Source organism: Carcharhinus amblyrhynchos, unplaced genomic scaffold (assembly GCF_965287045.1).
Source record: "Carcharhinus amblyrhynchos unplaced genomic scaffold, sCarAmb.v2.hapA scaffold_48, whole genome shotgun sequence".
In the NCBI taxonomy this organism is placed as follows: domain Eukaryota; kingdom Metazoa; phylum Chordata; class Chondrichthyes; order Carcharhiniformes; family Carcharhinidae; genus Carcharhinus; species Carcharhinus amblyrhynchos.
The window spans coordinates 2175546-2193512 of NW_027649789.1; positions in this window are offsets into that span (position 1 = coordinate 2175546).

A 17967-nucleotide genomic window follows, 5' to 3' on the forward strand; every position below is an offset into this window, starting at 1 on the left:
TGTTTGTTGATGGAGCTGGTTGATGCTGTTTGTTGATGGAGCTGGTTGATGTTGTTTGTTGATGGAGCTGGTTGATGCTGTTTGTTGATGGAGCTGGTTGATGCTGTTTGTTGATGGAGCTGGTTGATGTTGTTTGTTGATGGAGCTGGTTGATGTTGTTTGCTGATGGAGCTGGTTGATGCTGTTTGTTGATGGAGCTGGTTGATGCTGTTTGTTGATGGAGCTGGTTGATGCTGTTTGTTGATGGAGCTGGTTGATGCTGTGTGCTGCTGGAGCTGGTTGATGCTGTTTGCTGATGGAGCTGGTTGATGTTGTGTGTTGATGGAGCTGGTTGATGCTGTTTGTTGATGAAGCTGGTTGATGCTGTTTGTTGATGGAGCTGGTTGATGCTGTTTGTTGATGGAGCTGGTTGATGCTGTTTGTTGATGGAACTGGTTGATGCTGTTTGTTGATGGAGTTGGTTGATGCTGTTTGTTGATGGAGCTGGTTGATGCTGTTTGTTGATGGAGCTGGTTGATGCTGTTTGTTGATGGAGCTGGTTGATGTTATTTGTTGATGGAGCTGGTTGATGTTGTTTGCTGATGGAGCTGGTTGATGTTGTTTGCTGATGGAGCTGGTTGATGTTGTTTGCTGATGGAGCTGGTTGATGTTGTTTGCTGATGGAGCTGGTTGATGTTGTTTGCTGATGGAGCTGGTTGATGTTGTTTGTTGATGGAGCTGGTTGATGCTGTTTCTTGATGGAGCTGGTTGATGCTGTTTGTTGATGGAGTTGGTTGATGTTGTGTGTTGATGGAGCTGGTTGATGTTGTTTGTTGATGGAGCTGGTTGATGCAGTTTGTTGATGGAGCTGGTTGATGCTGTTTGTTGATGGAGCTGGTTGATGTTGTTTGTTGATGGAGCTGGTTGATGCTGTTTGTTGATGGAGCTGGTTGATGCTGTTTGCTGATGGAGCTGGTTGATGTTGTTTGTTGATGGAGCTGGTTGATGCTGTTTGCTGATGGAGCTGGTTGATACTGTTTGCTGATGGAGCTGGTTGATGTTGTGTGTTGATGGAGCTGGTTGATGCTGTTTGTTGATGGAGCTGGTTGATGTTGTTTGTGGATGGAGCTGGTTGAAGTTGTTTGCTGACGGAGCTGGTTGATGCTGTTTGTTGATGGAGCTGGTTGATGCTGTTTGTTGATGGAGCTGGTTGATGCTGTGTGCTGCTGGAGCTGGTTGATGCTGTTTGCTGATGGAGCTGGTTGATGCTGTTTGTTGATGAAGCTGGTTGATGCTGTTTGTTGATGGAGCTGGTTGATGTTGTTTGTTGATGGAGCTGGTTGATGTTGTTTGTTGATGGAGCTGGTTGATGCTGTTTGTTGATGGAGCTGGTTGATGTTGTTTGTTGATGGAGCTGGTTGATGCTGTTTGTTGATGGAGCTGGTTGATGCTGTTTGTTGATGGAGCTGGTTGATGTTGTTTGTTGATGGAGCTGGTTGATGCTGTTTGTTGATGGAGCTGGTTGATGTTGTTTGCTGATGGAGCTGGTTGATGTTGTTTGTTGATGGAGCTGGTTGATGCTGTTTGTTGATGGAGCTGGTTGATGCTGTTTGTTGATGGAGCTGGTTGATGCTGTTTGCTGATGGAGCTGGTTGATGTTGTTTGTTGATGGAGCTGGTTGATGCTGTTTGTAGATGGAGCTGGTCGATGCTGTTTGCTGATGGAGCTGGTTGATGCTGTTTGTTGATGGAGCTGGTTGATGCTGTTTGCTGATGGAGCTGGTTGATGCTGTTTGTTGATGGAGCTGGTTGATGTTGTTTGTTGATGGAGCTGGTTGATGCTGTTTGCTGATGGAGCTGGTTGATGCTGTTTGTTGATGGAGCTGGTTGATGTTGTTTGCTGATGGAGCTGGTTGATGATGTTTGTTGATGGAGCTGGTTGATGCTGTTTGATGATGGAGCTGGTTGAAGCTGTTTGCTGATGGAGCTGGTTGATGTTGTTGTTGAGGGGGCTGGTTGATGCTGTTTGCTGATGGAGCTGGTTGATGCTGTTTGCTGATGGAGCTGGTTGATGTTGTGTGTTGATGGAGCTGGTTGATGCTGTTTGTAGATGGAGCTGGTCGATGCTGTTTGCTGATGGAGCTGGTTGATGCTGTTTGTTGATGGAGCTGGTTGATGCTGTTTGCTGATGGAGCTGGTTGATGTTGTGTGTTGATGGAGCTGGTTGATGCTGTTTGTAGATGGAGCTGGTCGATGCTGTTTGCTGATGGAGCTGGTTGATGCTGTTTGTTGATGGAGCTGGTTGATGTTGTTTGTTGATGGAGCTGGTTGATGTTGTTTGTTGATGGAGCTGGTTGATGCTGTTTGTTGATGGAGCTGGTTGATGTTGTTTGTTGATGGAGCTGGTTGATGCTGTTTGCTGATGGAGCTGGTTGATGCTGTTTGCTGATGGAGCTGGTTGATGCTGTGTGTTGATGGAGCTGGTTGATGCTGTTTGTTGATGGAGCTGGTTGATGCTGTTTGTTGATGGAGCTGGTTGATGCTGTTTGTTGATGGAGCTGGTTGATGCTGTTTGCTGATGGAGCTGGTTGGTGCTGTTTGTTAATGGAGCTGGTTGATGTTGTTTGTTGATGGAGCTGGTTGATGCTGTTTGTTGATGGAGCTGGTTGATGTTGTTTGTTGATGGAGCTGGTTGATGCTGTTTGCTGATGGAGCTGGTTGATGTTGTTTGCTGATGGATCTGGTTGATGTTGTTTGTTGATGGAGCTGGTTGATGCTATTTGTTGATGGAGCTGGTCGATGTTGTTTGCTGATAGAGCTGGTTAATGCTGTTTGCTGATGGAGCTGGTTGATGCTGTTTGTTGATGGAGCTGGTTGATGTTGTTTGTTGATGGAGCTGGTTGATGTTGTTTGTTGATGGAGCTGGTTGATGTTGTTTGTTGATGGAGCTGGTTGATGCTGTTTGTTGATGGAGCTGGTTGAAGCTGTTTGTTGATGGAGCTGGTTGATGTTGTTTGTTGATGGAGCTGGTTGATGCTGTTTGCTGATGGAGCTGGTTGATACTGTTTGTTGATGGAGCTGGTTGATGTTGTGTGTTGATGGAGCTGGTTGATGCTGTTTGTTGATGGAGCTGGTTGATGTTGTTTGTTGATGGAGCTGGATGATGCTGTTTGTTGATGGAGCTGGTTGATGCTGTTTGCTGATGGAGCTGGTTGATGCTGTGTGTTGATGGAGCTGGTTGATGTTGTTTGTTGATGGAGCTGGTTGATGTTGTTTGTTGATGGAGCTGGTTGATGTTGTTTGTTGATGGAGCTGGTTGATGCTGTTTGTTGATGGAGCTGGTTGATGTTGTTTGCTGATGAAGCTGGTTGATGCTGTTTGTTGATGGAGCTGGTTGATGTTGTTTGCTGATGAAGCTGGTTGATGCTGTTTGTTGATGGAGCTGGTTGATGTTGTTTGTTGATGGAGCTGGTTGATGTTGTTTGCTGATGAAGCGGGTTGATGCTGTTTGTTGATGGAGCTGGTTGATGTTGTTTGTTGATGGAGCTGGTTGATGTTGTTTGTTGATGGAGCTGGTTGATGTTGTTTGTTGGTGGAGCTGGTTGATGCTGTTTGTTGATGGAGCTGGTTGATGCTATTTGTTGATGGAGCTGGTTGATGTTGTTTGTTGATGGAGCTGGTTGATGTTGTTTGTTGATGGAGCTGGTTGATGCTGTTTGTTGATGGAGCTGGTTGATGCTGTTTGTTAATGGAGCTGGTTGATGCTATTTGTTGATGGAGCTGGTTGATGCTGTTTGCTGATAGAGCTGGTTGATGTTGTTTGTTGATGGAGCTGGTTGATGTTGTTTGCTGATGGATCTGGTTGATGTTGTTTGTTAATGGAGCTGGTTGATGCTATTTGTTGATGGAGCTGGTTGATGTTGTTTGCTGATGGAGCTGTTTGATGCTGTTTGCTGATGGAGCTGGTTGATGTTGTGTGTTGATGGAGCTGGTTGATGCTGTTTGTAGATGGAGCTGGTTGATGTTGTTTGTTGATGGAGCTGGTTGATGTTGTTTGTTGATGGAGCTGGTTGATGCTGTTTGTTGATGGAGCTGGTTAATGCTGTTTGCTGACGGAGCTGGTTGATGCTGTTTGTTGATGGAGCTGGTTGATGTTGTTTGTTGATGCAGCTGGTTGATGTTGTTTGTTGATGGAGCTGGTTGATGTTGTTTGTTGATGGAGCTGGTTGATGCTGTGTGTTGATGGAGCTGGTTGATGCCATTTGTTGATGGAGCTGGGTGATGCTGTTTGTTGATGGAGCTGGTTGATGTTGTTTGTTGATGGAGCTGGTTGATGCTATTTGTTGATGGAGCTGGTTGATGCTGTTTGCTGATAGAGCTGGTTGATGTTGTTTGTTGATGGAGCTGGTTGATGCTGTGTGTTGATGGAGCTGGTTGATGCTATTTGTTGATGGAGCTGGGTGATGCTGTTTGTTGATGGAGCTGGTTGATGTTGTTTGTTGATGGAGCTGGTTGATGCTATTTGTTGATGGAGCTGGTTGATGTTGTTTGTTGATGGCGCTGGTTGATGCTGTTTGCAGATGGAGCTGGTTGATGGTGTTTGTTGATGGAGCTGGTTGATGATGTTTGTTGATGGAGTTGGTTGATGCTGTTTGCTGATGGAGCTGGTTGATGTTGTTTGTTGATGGAGCTGGTTGATGTTGTTTGTTGATGGAGCTGGTTGATGCTGTTTGCTGATGGAGCTGGTTGATGCTGTTTGTTGATGGAGCTGGTACATGTTGTTTGTTGATGGAGCTGGTTGATGCTGTTTGTTGATGGAGCTGGTTGATGTTGTTTGCTGATGGATCTGGTTGATGCTGTTTCTTGATGGAGCTGGTTGATGCTATTTGTTGATGGAGCTGGTTGATGCTGTTTGCTGATAGAGCTGGTTGATGTTGTTTGTTGATGGAGCTGGTTGATGCTGTTTGTTGATGAAGCTGGTTGATGCTGTTTGTTGATGGAGCTGGTTGATGTTGTTTGTTGATGGAGCTGGTTGATGTTGTTTGTTGATGGAGCTGGTTGATGCTGTTTGTTGATGGAGCTGGTTGATGTTGTTTGTTGATGGAGCTGGTTGATGCTGTTTGTTGATGGAGCTGGTTGATGTTGTTTGTTGATGGAGCTGGTTGATGCTGTTTGCTGATGGAGCTGGTTGATGCTGTTTGTTGATGGAGCTGGTTGATGCTGTTTGCTGATGGAGCTGGTTGATGTTGTTTGTTCATGGAGCTGGTTGATGTTGTTTGTTGGTGGAGCTGGTTGATGCTGTTTGTCGATGGAGCTGGTTGATGCTGTTGGTTGATGGAGCTGGTTGATGCTGTTTCTTGATGGAGCTGGTTGATGCTGTTTGCTGATGGAGCTGGTTGATGCTGTTTGTTGTTGGAGCTGGTTGATGCTGTTTGTTGATGGAGCTGGGTGATGTTGTTTGCTGATGGAGGTGGTTGATGCTGTTTGTTGATGGAGCTGGTTGATGTTGTTTGCTGATGAAGCTGGTTGATGCTGTTTGCTGATGGAGCTGGTTGATGCTGTTTGTTGATGGAGCTGGTTGATGTTGTTTGCTGATGAAGCGGGTTGATGCTGTTTGTTGATGGAGCTGGTTGATGCTGTTTGTTGATGGAGCTGGTTGATGTTGTTTGTTGATGGAGCTGGTTGATGTTGTTTGTTGATGGAGCTGGTTGATTCTGTTTGTTGATGGAGCTGGTTGATGTTGTTTGCTGATGGATCTGGTTGATGTTGTTTGTTAATGGAGCTGGTTGATGCTATTTGTTGATGGAGCTGGTTGATGCTGTTTGCTGATAGAGCTGGTTGATGTTGTTTGTTGATGGAGCTGGTTGATGTTGTTTGTTGATGGAGCTGGTTGATGTTGTTTGCTGATGGAGCTGTTTGATGCTGTTTGCTGATGGAGCTGGTTGATGTTGTGTGTTGATGGAGCTGGTTGATGCTGTTTGTAGATGGAGCTGGTTGATGTTGTTTGTTGATGGAGCTGGTTGATGTTGTTTGTTGATGGAGCTGGTTGATGCTGTTTGTTGATGGAGCTGGTTGATGCTGTTTGCTGACGGAGCTGGTTGATGCTGTTTGTTGATGGAGCTGGTTGATGTTGTTTGTTGATGCAGCTGGTTGATGTTGTTTGTTGATGGAGCTGGTTGATGTTGTTTGTTGATGGAGCTGGTTGATGTTGTTTGTTGATGGAGCTGGTTGATGTTGTTTGTTGATGGAGCTGGTTGATGCTGTTTGTTGATGGAGCTGGTTGATGTTGTTTGCTGATGAAGCTGGTTGATGTTGTTTGTTGATGGAGCTGGTTGATGCTGTGTGTTGATGGAGCTGGTTGATGCTATTTGTTGATGGAGCTGGGTGATGCTGTGTGTTGATGGAGCTGGTTGATGCTATTTGTTGATGGAGCTGGGTGATGCTGTTTGTTGATGGAGCTGGTTGATGTTGTTTGTTGATGGAGCTGGTTGATGCTATTTGTTGATGGAGCTGGTTGATGCTGTTTGCTGATAGAGCTGGTTGATGTTGTTTGTTGATGGAGCTGGTTGATGCTGTTTGTTGATGGAGCTGGTTGATGTTGTTTGTTGATGGAGCTGGTTGATGTTGTTTGTTGATGGAGCTGGTTGATGCTGTTTGTTGATGGAGCTGGTTGATGTTGTTTGCTGATGAAGCTGGTTGATGCTGTTTGTTGATGGAGCTGGTTGATGCTGTTTGCTGATGGAGCTGGTTGATGTTGTGTGTTGATGGAGCTGGTTGATGCTGTTTGTAGATGGAGCTGGTTGATGTTGTTTGTTGATGGAGCTGGTTGATGTTGTTTGTTGATGGAGCTGGTTGATGCTGTTTGTTGATGGAGCTGGTTGATGTTGTTTGCTGATGAAGCTGGTTGATGCTGTTTGTTGATGGAGCTGGTTGATGCTGTTTGTAGATGGAGCTGGTTGATGGTGTTTGCTGATGAAGCTGGTTGATGTTGTTTGTTGATGGAGCTGGTTGATGTTGTTTGTTGATGGAGCTGGTTGATGCTGTTTGTAGATGGAGCTGGTTGATGGTGTTTGTTGATGGAGCTGGTTGATGCTGTTTGCTGATGGAGCTGGTTGATGTTGTTTTTTGATGGAGCTGGTTGATGTTGTTTGTTGATGGAGCTGGTTGATGCTGTTTGTTGATGGAGCTGGTAGATGTTGTTTGTTGATGGAGCTGGTTGATGCTGTTTGTTGATGGAGCTGGTTGATGTTGTTTGCTGATGGATCTGGTTGATGCTGTTTGTTGATGGAGCTGGTTGATGCTGTTTGTTGATGGAGCTGGTTGATGCTGTTTGCTGATAGAGCTGGTTGATGTTGTTTGTTGTTGGAGCTGGTTGATGTTGTTTGTTGATGAAGCTGGTTGATGCTGTTTGTTGATGGAGCTGGTTGATGTTGTTTGTTGATGGAGCTGGTTGATGTTGTTTGTTGATGGAGCTGGTTGATGCTGTTTGTTGATGGAGCTGGTTGATGTTGTTTGTTGATGGAGCTGGTTGATGCTGTTTGTTGATGGAGCTGGTTGATGTTGTTTGTTGATTGAGCTGGTTGATGCTGTTTGCTGATGGAGCTGGTTGATGCTGTTTGTTGATGGAGCTGGTTGATGCTGTTTGCTGATGGAGCTGGTTGATGTTGTTTGTTCCTGGAGGTGGTTGATGTTGTTTGTTGGTGGAGCTGGTTGATGCTGTTTGTTGATGGAGCTGGTTGATGCTGTTGGTTGATGGAGCTGGTTGATGCTGTTTGTTGATGGAGCTGGTTGATGCTGTTTGCTGATGGAGCTGGTTGATGCTGTTTGTTGATGGAGCTGGTTGATGCTGTTTGTTGATGGTTCTGGTTGATGCTGTTTGTTGATGGAGCTGGTTGATGCTGTTTGTTGATGGAGCTGGTTGATGCTGTTTGCTGATGGAGCTGGTTGATGTTGTTTGCTGATGGAGCTGGTTGATGCTGTTTGTTGATGGAGCTGGTTGATGCTGTTTGTTGATGGAGCTGGTTGATGCTGTTTTTTGATGGAGCTGGTTGATGCTGTTTGTTGATGGAGCTGGTTGATGTTGTTTGTTGATGGAGCTGGGTGATGCTGTTTGCTGATAGAGCTGGTTGATGTTGTTTGTTGATGGAGCTGGTTGATGTTGTTTGTTGATGGAGCTGGTTGATGTTGTTTGCTGATGGAGCTGTTTGATGCTGTTTGCTGATGGAGCTGGTTGATGTTGTGTGTTGATGGAGCTGGTTGATGCTGTTTGTAGATGGAGCTGGTTGATGTTGTTTGTTGATGGAGCTGGTTGATGTTGTTTGTTGATGGAGCTGGTTGATGCTGTTTGTTGATGGAGCTGGTTGATGCTGTTTGCTGACGGAGCTGGTTGATGCTGTTTGTTGATGGAGCTGGTTGATGTTGTTTGTTGATGCAGCTGGTTGATGTTGTTTGTTGATGGAGCTGGTTGATGTTGTTTGTTGATGGAGCTGGTTGATGTTGTTTGTTGATGGAGCTGGTTGATGTTGTTTGTTGATGGAGCTGGTTGATGCTGTTTGTTGATGGAGCTGGTTGATGTTGTTTGCTGATGAAGCTGGTTGATGTTGTTTGTTGATGGAGCTGGTTGATGCTGTGTGTTGATGGAGCTGGTTGATGCTATTTGTTGATGGAGCTGGGTGATGTTGTTTGTTGATGGAGCTGGTTGATGTTGTTTGTTGATGGAGCTGGTTGATGCTATTTGTTGATGGAGCTGGTTGATGCTGTTTGCTGATAGAGCTGGTTGATGTTGTTTGTTGATGGAGCTGGTTGATGCTGTTTGTTGATGGAGCTGGTTGATGTTGTTTGTTGATGGAGCTGGTTGATGTTGTTTGTTGATGGAGCTGGTTGATGCTGTTTGTTGATGGAGCTGGTTGATGTTGTTTGCTGATGAAGCTGGTTGATGCTGTTTGTTGATGGAGCTGGTTGATGCTGTTTGCTGATGGAGCTGGTTGATGTTGTGTGTTGATGGAGCTGGTTGATGCTGTTTGTAGATGGAGCTGGTTGATGTTGTTTGTTGATGGAGCTGGTTGATGTTGTTTGTTGATGGAGCTGGTTGATGCTGTTTGTTGATGGAGCTGGTTGATGTTGTTTGCTGATGAAGCTGGTTGATGCTGTTTGTTGATGGAGCTGGTTGATGCTGTTTGTAGATGGAGCTGGTTGATGGTGTTTGCTGATGAAGCTGGTTGATGTTGTTTGTTGATGGAGCTGGTTGATGCTGTTTGCTGATGGAGCTGGTTGATGTTGTTTGCTGATGAAGCTGGTTGATGCTGTTTGTAGATGGAGCTGGTTGATGGTGTTTGTTGATGGAGCTGGTTGATGCTGTTTGCTGATGGAGCTGGTTGATGTTGTTTGTTGATGGAGCTGGTTGATGTTGTTTGTTGATGGAGCTGGTTGATGCTGTTTGCTGATGGAGCTGGTTGATGCTGTTTGTTGATGGAGCTGGTAGATGTTGTTTGTTGATGGAGCTGGTTGATGCTGTTTGTTGATGGAGCTGGTTGATGTTGTTTGCTGATGGATCTGGTTGATGCTGTTTGTTGATGGAGCTGGTTGATGCTATTTGTTGATGGAGCTGGTTGATGCTGTTTGCTGATAGAGCTGGTTGATGTTGTTTGTTGATGGAGCTGGTTGATGTTGTTTGTTGATGAAGCTGGTTGATGCTGTTTGTTGATGGAGCTGGTTGATGTTGTTTGTTGATGGAGCTGGTTGATGTTGTTTGTTGATGGAGCTGGTTGATGCTGTTTGTTGATGGAGCTGGTTGATGTTGTTTGTTGATGGAGCTGGTTGATGCTGTTTGTTGATGGAGCTGGTTGATGTTGTTTGTTGATGGAGCTGGTTGATGCTGTTTGCTGATGGAGCTGGTTGATGCTGTTTGTTGATGGAGCTGGTTGATGCTGTTTGCTGATGGAGCTGGTTGATGTTGTTTGTTCCTGGAGGTGGTTGATGTTGTTTGTTGGTGGAGCTGGTTGATGCTGTTTGTTGATGGAGCTGGTTGATGCTGTTGGTTGATGGAGCTGGTTGATGCTGTTTGTTGATGGAGCTGGTTGATGCTGTTTGCTGATGGAGCTGGTTGATGCTGTTTGTTGATGGAGCTGGTTGATGCTGTTTGTTGATGGTTCTGGTTGATGCTGTTTGTTGATGGAGCTGGTTGATGCTGTTTGTTGATGGAGCTGGTTGATGCTGTTTGCTGATGGAGCTGGTTGATGTTGTTTGCTGATGGAGCTGGTTGATGCTGTCTGTTGATGGAGCTGGTTGATGCTGTTTGTTGATGGAGCTGGTTGATGCTGTTTGTTGATGGAGCTGGTTGATGCTGTTTGTTGATGGAGCTGGTTGATGCTGTTTGTTGATGGAGCTGGTTGATGCTGTTTGGTGATGGAGCTGGTTGATGTTGTTTGTTGATGGAGCTGGTTGATGCTATTTGTTGATGGAGCTGGTTGATGCTGTTTGTTGATGGAGCTGGTTGATGCTGTTTGTTGATGGAGCTGGTTGATGCTGTTTGTTGTTGGAGCTGGTTGATGCTGTTTGTTGATGGAGCTGGTTGATGTTGTTTGTTGATGGAGCTGGGTGATGCTGTTTGCTGATGGAGCTGGTTGATGCTGTTTGCTGATGGAGCTGGTTGATGCTGTTTGCTGATGGAGCTGGTTGATGTTGTTTGTTGATGGAGCTGGTTGATGCTGTTTGCTGATGGAGCTGGTTGATGTTGTTTGTTGATGGTTCTGGTTGATGTTGTTTGCTGATGGAGCTGGTTGATGCTTTTTGTTGATGGAGCTGGTTGATGCTGTTTGTTGATGGAGCTGGTTGATGCTGTTTGTTGATGGAGCTGGTTGATGCTGTTTGTTGATGGAGCTGGTTGATGCTGTTTGTTGATGGAGCTGGTTGATGCTGTTTGTTGATGGAGCTGGTTGATGCTGTTTGGTGATGGAGCTGGTTGATGTTGTTTGTTGATGGAGCTGGTTGATGCTATTTGTTGATGGAGCTGGTTGATGCTGTTTGTTGATGGAGCTGGTTGATGCTGTTTGTTGATGGAGCTGGTTGATGCTGTTTGTTGATGGAGCTGGTTGATGCTGTTTGGTGATGGAGCTGGTTGATGTTGTTTGTTGATGGAGCTGGTTGATGCTATTTGTTGATGGAGCTGGTTGATGCTGTTTGTTGATGGAGCTGGTTGATGCTGTTTGTTGATGGAGCTGGTTGATGCTGTTTGTTGATGGAGCTGGTTGATGCTGTTTGTTGATGGAGCTGGTTGATGCTGTTTGGTGATGGAGCTGGTTGATGTTGTTTGTTGATGGAGCTGGTTGATGCTGTTTGTTGATGGAGCTGGTTGATGCTGTTTGTTGATGGAGCTGGTTGATGCTGTTTGTTGATGGAGCTGGTTGATGCTGTTTGGTGATGGAGCTGGTTGATGCTGTTTGTTGATGGAGCTGGTTGATGCTGTTTGTTGATGGAGCTGGCTGATGTTGTTTGTTGATGGAGCTGGTTGATGCTGTTTGTTGATGGAGCTGGTTGATGCTGTGTGTTGATGGAGCTGGTTGATGCTGTTTGTTGATGGAGCTGGTTGATGCTGTTTGTTGATGGAGCTGGTTGATGTTGTTTGTTGATGGAGCTGGTTGATGTTGTTTGTTGATGGAGCTGGTTGATGTTGTTTGCTGATGGAGCTGTTTGATGCTGTTTGTTGATGGAGCTGGTTGATGCTGTGTGTTGATGGAGCTGGTTGATGTTGTTTGTTGATGGAGCTGGTTGATGCTGTGTGTTGATGGAGCTGGTTGATGCTGTTTGTTGATGGAGCTGGTTGATGCTGTTTGTTGATGGAGCTGGTTGATGCTGTTTGCTGATGGAGCTGGTTGATGTTGTGTGTTGATGGAGCTGGTTGATGTTGTTTGCTGATGGAGCTGGTTGATGCTGTTTGCTGATGGAGCTGGTTGATGTTGTTTGTTGATGGTGCTGGTTGATGCAGTTTGTTGATGGAGCTGGTTGATGCTGTTTGTTGATGGAGCTGGTTGATGCTGTTTGTTGGTGGAGCTGGTTGATGCAGTTTGTTGATGGAGCTGGTTGATGCTGTTTGTTGATGGAGCTGGTTGATGCTGTTTGCTGATGGAGCTGGTTGATGTTGTTTGTTGATGAAGCTGGTTGATGCTGTTTGTTGATGGTTCTGGTTGATGCTGTTTGTTGATGGAGCTGGTTGATGCTGTTTGTTGATGGAGCTGGTTGATGTTGTTTGTTGATGGAGCTGGTTGATGCTGTTTGCTGATGGAGCTGGTTGATGCTGTTTGTTGATGGAGCTGGTTGATGCTGTTTGTTGATGGAGCTGGTTGATGCTGTTTGTTGATGGAGCTGGTTGATGCTGTTTGTTGATGGAGCTGGTTGATGCTGTTTGTTGATGGAGCTGGTTGATGTTGTTTGTTGATGGAGCTGGTTGATGTTGTGTGTTGATGGAGCTGGTTGATGCTGTTTGTTGATGGAGCTGGTTGATTCTGTTTGTTGATGGAGCTGGTTGATGCTGTTTGTTGATGGAGCTGGTTGATGTTGTTTGCTGATGGAGCTGGTTCATGTTGTTTGTTGATGGAGCTGGTTGATGTTGTTTGTTGATGGAGCTGGTTGATGTTGTTTGTTGATGGAGCTGGTTGATGCAGTTTGTTGATGGAGCTGGTTGATGTTGTTTGCTGATGGAGCTGGTTGATGCTGTTTGTTGATGGAGCTGGTTGATGTTGTTTGTTGATGGAGCTGGTTGATGCTGTTTGCTGATGGAGCTGGTTGATGCTGTTTGTTGATGGAGCAGGTTGATGCTGTTTGTTGATGGAGCTGTTTGATGCTGTTTGTTGATGGAGCTGGTTGATGTTGTTTGTTGATGGAGCTGGTTCATTCTGTTTGTTGATGGAGCTGGTTGATGCTGTTTGTTGATGGAGCTGGTTGATGTTGTTTGTTGATGGAGCTGGTTGATGTTGTTTGTTGATGGAGCTGGTTGATGCTGTTTGCTGATGGAGCTGGTTGATGCCTTTTGCTGATGGAGCTGGTTGATGCTGTTTGTTGATGGAGCTGTTTGATGGTGTTTGTTGATGGAGCTGGTTGATGCTGTTTGTTGATGGAGCTGGTTGATGCTGTTTGTTGATGGAGCTGGTTGGTGCTGTTTGTTGATGGAGCAGGTTGATGCTGTTTGTTGATGGAGCTGGTTGATGTTGTTTTGTTGATGGAGCTGGTTGATGCTGTTTGCTGATGGAGCTGGTTGGTGCTGTTTGTTGATGGAGCTGGTTGATGCTGTTTGCTGATGGAGCTTATTACAAACTGGTCTACACTTTATCTGCCCGTTTTTTATATGTGTCTTTATATGCCTGGATTGTGAACTGAAATCCCACGCACCTGATGAAGGAGCAATACTCCGAAAGCTCGTGGCTATTGCTGCCAAATTATAGAATCATAGAGATTCGCAGCATGGGAGCACACCCTTCGGCCCAACTTGTCTAAGACACCCTTCTTGTTTTAATCCCTATGCTAATCCCAATTTCCCGCATTTGGCCCATATCCCTCTATGTCCATTTAACTGCCTGAATGCTTTTTAAAAGACAAAATTGTACCCACTCTACTATTACCTCTGGCAGCTTGTTCCAGACACTCACCACCCTCTGTGTGAAAAAATTGCCCCACTTTCTTTTCTCTTTTTTGCCTTTCATATCTCTTTTTTGCCCTCCTGATTTCTCTCTTTACTCCATTCCTACACCTCCTATACTCTTCAAGGGATTCACTTAATCCCAGATGCCTCTGCATGTCATGTGCCTGTTAAACCTATGCCCTTAAGTTTTCGACTCCCCTACATTTGGGAAAAGATATTGACTATCGAGCTGACCTGTGCCCCTCATTATTTTATAGACCTCTATAAGATCACCCCTCAGCCTCCTGCACTCCAGAGGAAAAAGTCCTGGTCTATCCAGCCTCTCCTTATCTCTCAATCCATCAAGTCCCGGTTGCATCCTCATAAATCTTTTCTGCACTCTTTCTAGTTTAATAATATCCTTTCTATAATAGGGAAACCAGAATTGCTCACAGTATTCCAAGTGTGGCCTTACCAATGTCTTGTACAACTTCAACAAATCATTCCAACTCCTGTATGCAATGTTCTGACTGATGAAACCAAGCGCGCCAAATGCCTTCTTCACCACTCTGTCCACATGTCACTCCACTTTCAAGGAGCTATGAACATACAGCCCTAGATCGCTCTGTTCTGTAACTCTCCCCAATGCCCTACCATTAACTGAGTAAGTCCTGCCCTGGTTCAATCTCCCATTTGTCTAAATTAAACTCTATCTGATACTCATCAGCCCACTGGCCAAATTGATTAAGATTCCATTGCAATTGGAGATAACTTTCTTCACTGTCCACTATGCCACCAATCTTAGTGTCATCTGCAAACTTAGTAACCATGCCTCCTATATTCTCAACCAAATCATTAATATAAATGACAAATAACAGTGGGCCCAGCACTGATCCCTGAGGCACACCACGAGTTACAGGCCTTCAGTTTGAAAAACGACCCTCTACAACCACTCTCTGGCTTCTGTCAAGAAGTCAATTTTGTATCCATTTAGATACTGCACCCTGGATCCCATGAGATTTAAATTTATGCAACAATCTACCACGCGGTACCTTGTCAAAGGCCTTGCTAAAGTCCATGTAGGCAACATCAACTCCCCTGCCCTCATCTACCTTCTTGTTCACCCCTTCAAAAAACCGCAATTAAATTTGTGAGACATGATTTTCCACTCACAAAGCCATGCTGACTGTCCCTAATCAGTCCTTGCACCTCTAAATACCTGTAGATCCTGCCTCTCAAAATACCTTCCAACAATTTACCCACCACAGATGTGAAGCTCACTGACCTGTAGTTCCCAAGCTTTTCCCTGTAGACCTTTTTAAATGAAGGCACAACATTTGTCACTCCGATCTTCAGGCACCTCACCTGTGACTATCGATGATTCAAATATCCCTGCTCAGGGAAACCTGTTAGACTTTAATCTGCTGTATTGAGACTCTTTACTGCATTCTACACATTAGCCAGTAAAGTATTCCGTCTGCCGGTCGAAACCACCTTATCGAGCTGTCCTGTTACCCTCAGGAATCAGCGGACACTCAAAGATCCCCCATTCACACACAGGGACATCATGTTCCACACTCTCTGTGGAGTTTGCACATTCTCCTTGTGTCTTCATGGGTTTCCTCTGGGTGCTCCGGTTTCCTCCCACAGTCCAAAGATGTGCAGGTTACATTGATTGGCCATGTTAAAAAATTCCCTTTAGTGTCCTGAGATGTGTAGGTTAGAGGGATTAGTGGGTAAATGTGTAGGGATAAGGGGGTAGGGCCTGGGTGGGATTGCGGTCGGTGCAGACTCGATGGGCCGAATGGCCTCTTTCTGTGCTGTAGGGTTTCGATGATTCTCTGATATCAGAGGGAGGGGGAGGGATTGTTATGGGAGATGAAAAGGCCCCAATGTGTCATATGGTCTCAATCTGATGTCTCTCTGCCTCAGAATGATTCAATACTCGGCTCGGAGTGTGTACATCACCAGAATCAAACACACGCCGCTGTTCTTTACATCCAACTCTGTAGCTGGGCCTGGTGTCCCCTTCACCACATCAGGGTCTGGGGGCTGAGTTTGGATCTCTCCATCACATTGGGACTCACCGGCAATGTCCAATTTCAGGAGAACTTTGTTCCAATGATGTTTAACCTTGGACTGCACCCGTTGTTTTAATGTAGACCTGGTCACTGACCATCACTGAGATTGACCTGAACATGTCAGTAAGTGTCCCATTGTTTTATAAATAAACATTTGTGAGAAACGCAGCTCACAGTCAAACAATTTAGTCAAGTCACGTTCCGAAGGAGCAAGATATTTTATTTAACTTTCTTGCAAGACTGGGTGTCCAAAAGATAGGCACACCTTACATCGAGTTTAAGCAGGGGTTTTATACTATTTCTACAAGCATGTTAATCAATTACACAATACATTGTTCTCCCCTGTCTCATTTATGTGTTGTCATTCCCCTATTGGCTTAAGGTGCCCCTAGTTACAGGTTGTGCTGTATGTTGGCTCATGTCCCAAGCCCCTCTGCTCCCCTCTAACCATCTTTTTCTGTTATTGCAAGAGTGCATATTGTAGGGTTGTTTCAATATCCTTACTTGATTAGTTCTCATGAGATTCATCCGTCTTATCAATGTTCCCCGGAGAACTGTTAACAAGTCCAGTTCAGACCGGCTGTATCCAGTCTTCTGCTAACTTAATCGCTGATGTCCCTACTATCTCAGTGACCTTTTATTCCCCTGTAGTTAGAAGGTATACTCAGTTGCAGTAACAACACATCTTGCTTACCATTTGTTTCACAATCTGGACATTTTACATTCCTACAAGATGTGATGTACATGTTTTACTTCACTCTGCACGTCTGGTGTTATCCCTACACAATAGGCAGTTTCTTCACTGTCCTTGACTGTAGTTCTGTCTAGCTTCAGCAACTTTCATCCCCTGTATTAGTGATTAAAACCACAGTTGTTCCCATAATGTCAGTTGGCAATATGCCGAATCGTAGGTTTCTGTCCTGCTTAGTTTGTTCTCATGAGATAACATTCATTCCCCCTCATCCTTTCCCCATCCTGTGTTGTTTAAACTATGTCTGTTTGCTGTTGTACAGTTACAAGGTCCTAATTCTATTTCTCAGTCATAATTTTATGTTTACCACATTTTATATTCATCTCTAACACATTGGGACATTTGCAGCGTCTCTGCCTCTGGTTTGTGTCTCTGTTGGTTTGTTCACATTTGGCGATGGGTCAATGTTAAATGGACAGTTTAATGGGATTGGATAAACATTTGGATTTATAAAAGTGTTGCCAGGGGAGACGGCCCTCCGCCATCTTGCCGTTGCCAGGGAAGATGGCCCTCTGCCATCTTGCCGTTGCCAGGGGAGACAGCCCTCTGCCATCTTGCCATTGCCAGGGGAGATGGCCCTCCACCATCTTGCCGTTGCCAGGGGAGACGGCCCTCCGCCATCTTGCCGTTGCCAGGGGTTTCAATGCGGTGGCGGCCCACGTGCGGCCCTCTGGGAGAATCCCCCTCCCGCACATGCGCACCGGCAGGTAGATGTTAATCTTTTTTAAATGTTGATGATTTTTATTCCTTATCCGCTCCCGGCAGAATTTCTGTTCCTGTTCGATTCGGGAAGGTCGCTTCTTGTTTTTTAATTTTTTTTTAATCCTGATCCGCGCGGTGCAGTCTGGGAGAACACAGCGCGCAGGCGCGGTCCCGCCCCGGCCTCTGGATATAAATATGGATTTGATTTAATTTTGATTCCGTTCCTGGCGGGGTTTCCGGCTCGGAATTTCTCTCACTTTCCCCATTGCTCAACACTCACTTCTTCCTTTTTATTTAAAAACAAACGGCGGGGGAGGGGGTGGGGCCTCACCGTGACGTCACGGCAACATGGCGGAGGCCCCGCCCCTCCACAGGCCCCGGATGTTCCGCCAATGAGCAGCGGCTGGGCCAGAGGAGGCAGGAGGCGACACTGGGAGGAGCAGCAGCTGCAGCACCAGCCGGGAGGGTTACAGCGGCCCCTCGTGGCTGGGAGGGGAAACAGCAGCAGCACCATCTCTGCCCAAAGGCTTCCCCAGTTCAGCTGCTCAGAGGCACTGGGAACCTCTTCAAATGGAAACTGCAGCTTCTCAAATTCAACATCCATCCATCCAACTCACTCTCCCTGTATCCACCTCACCCTCCCTCTGCCCATCTCACCCTCCTTCCCTCTCTCCATCCATCCCTCTCCTACAAGAAGAACCATTCATTCAGCACAACATCTTCCCGCTCATTCCCCCAGTCTGTATTCCAGCCTTTATCAAATCCACTCTGCTCCCAGATACTTTACACCATTAGATATTACAATTCAAACATTAACATCTCTCCAATTTCATATTTGTCCAA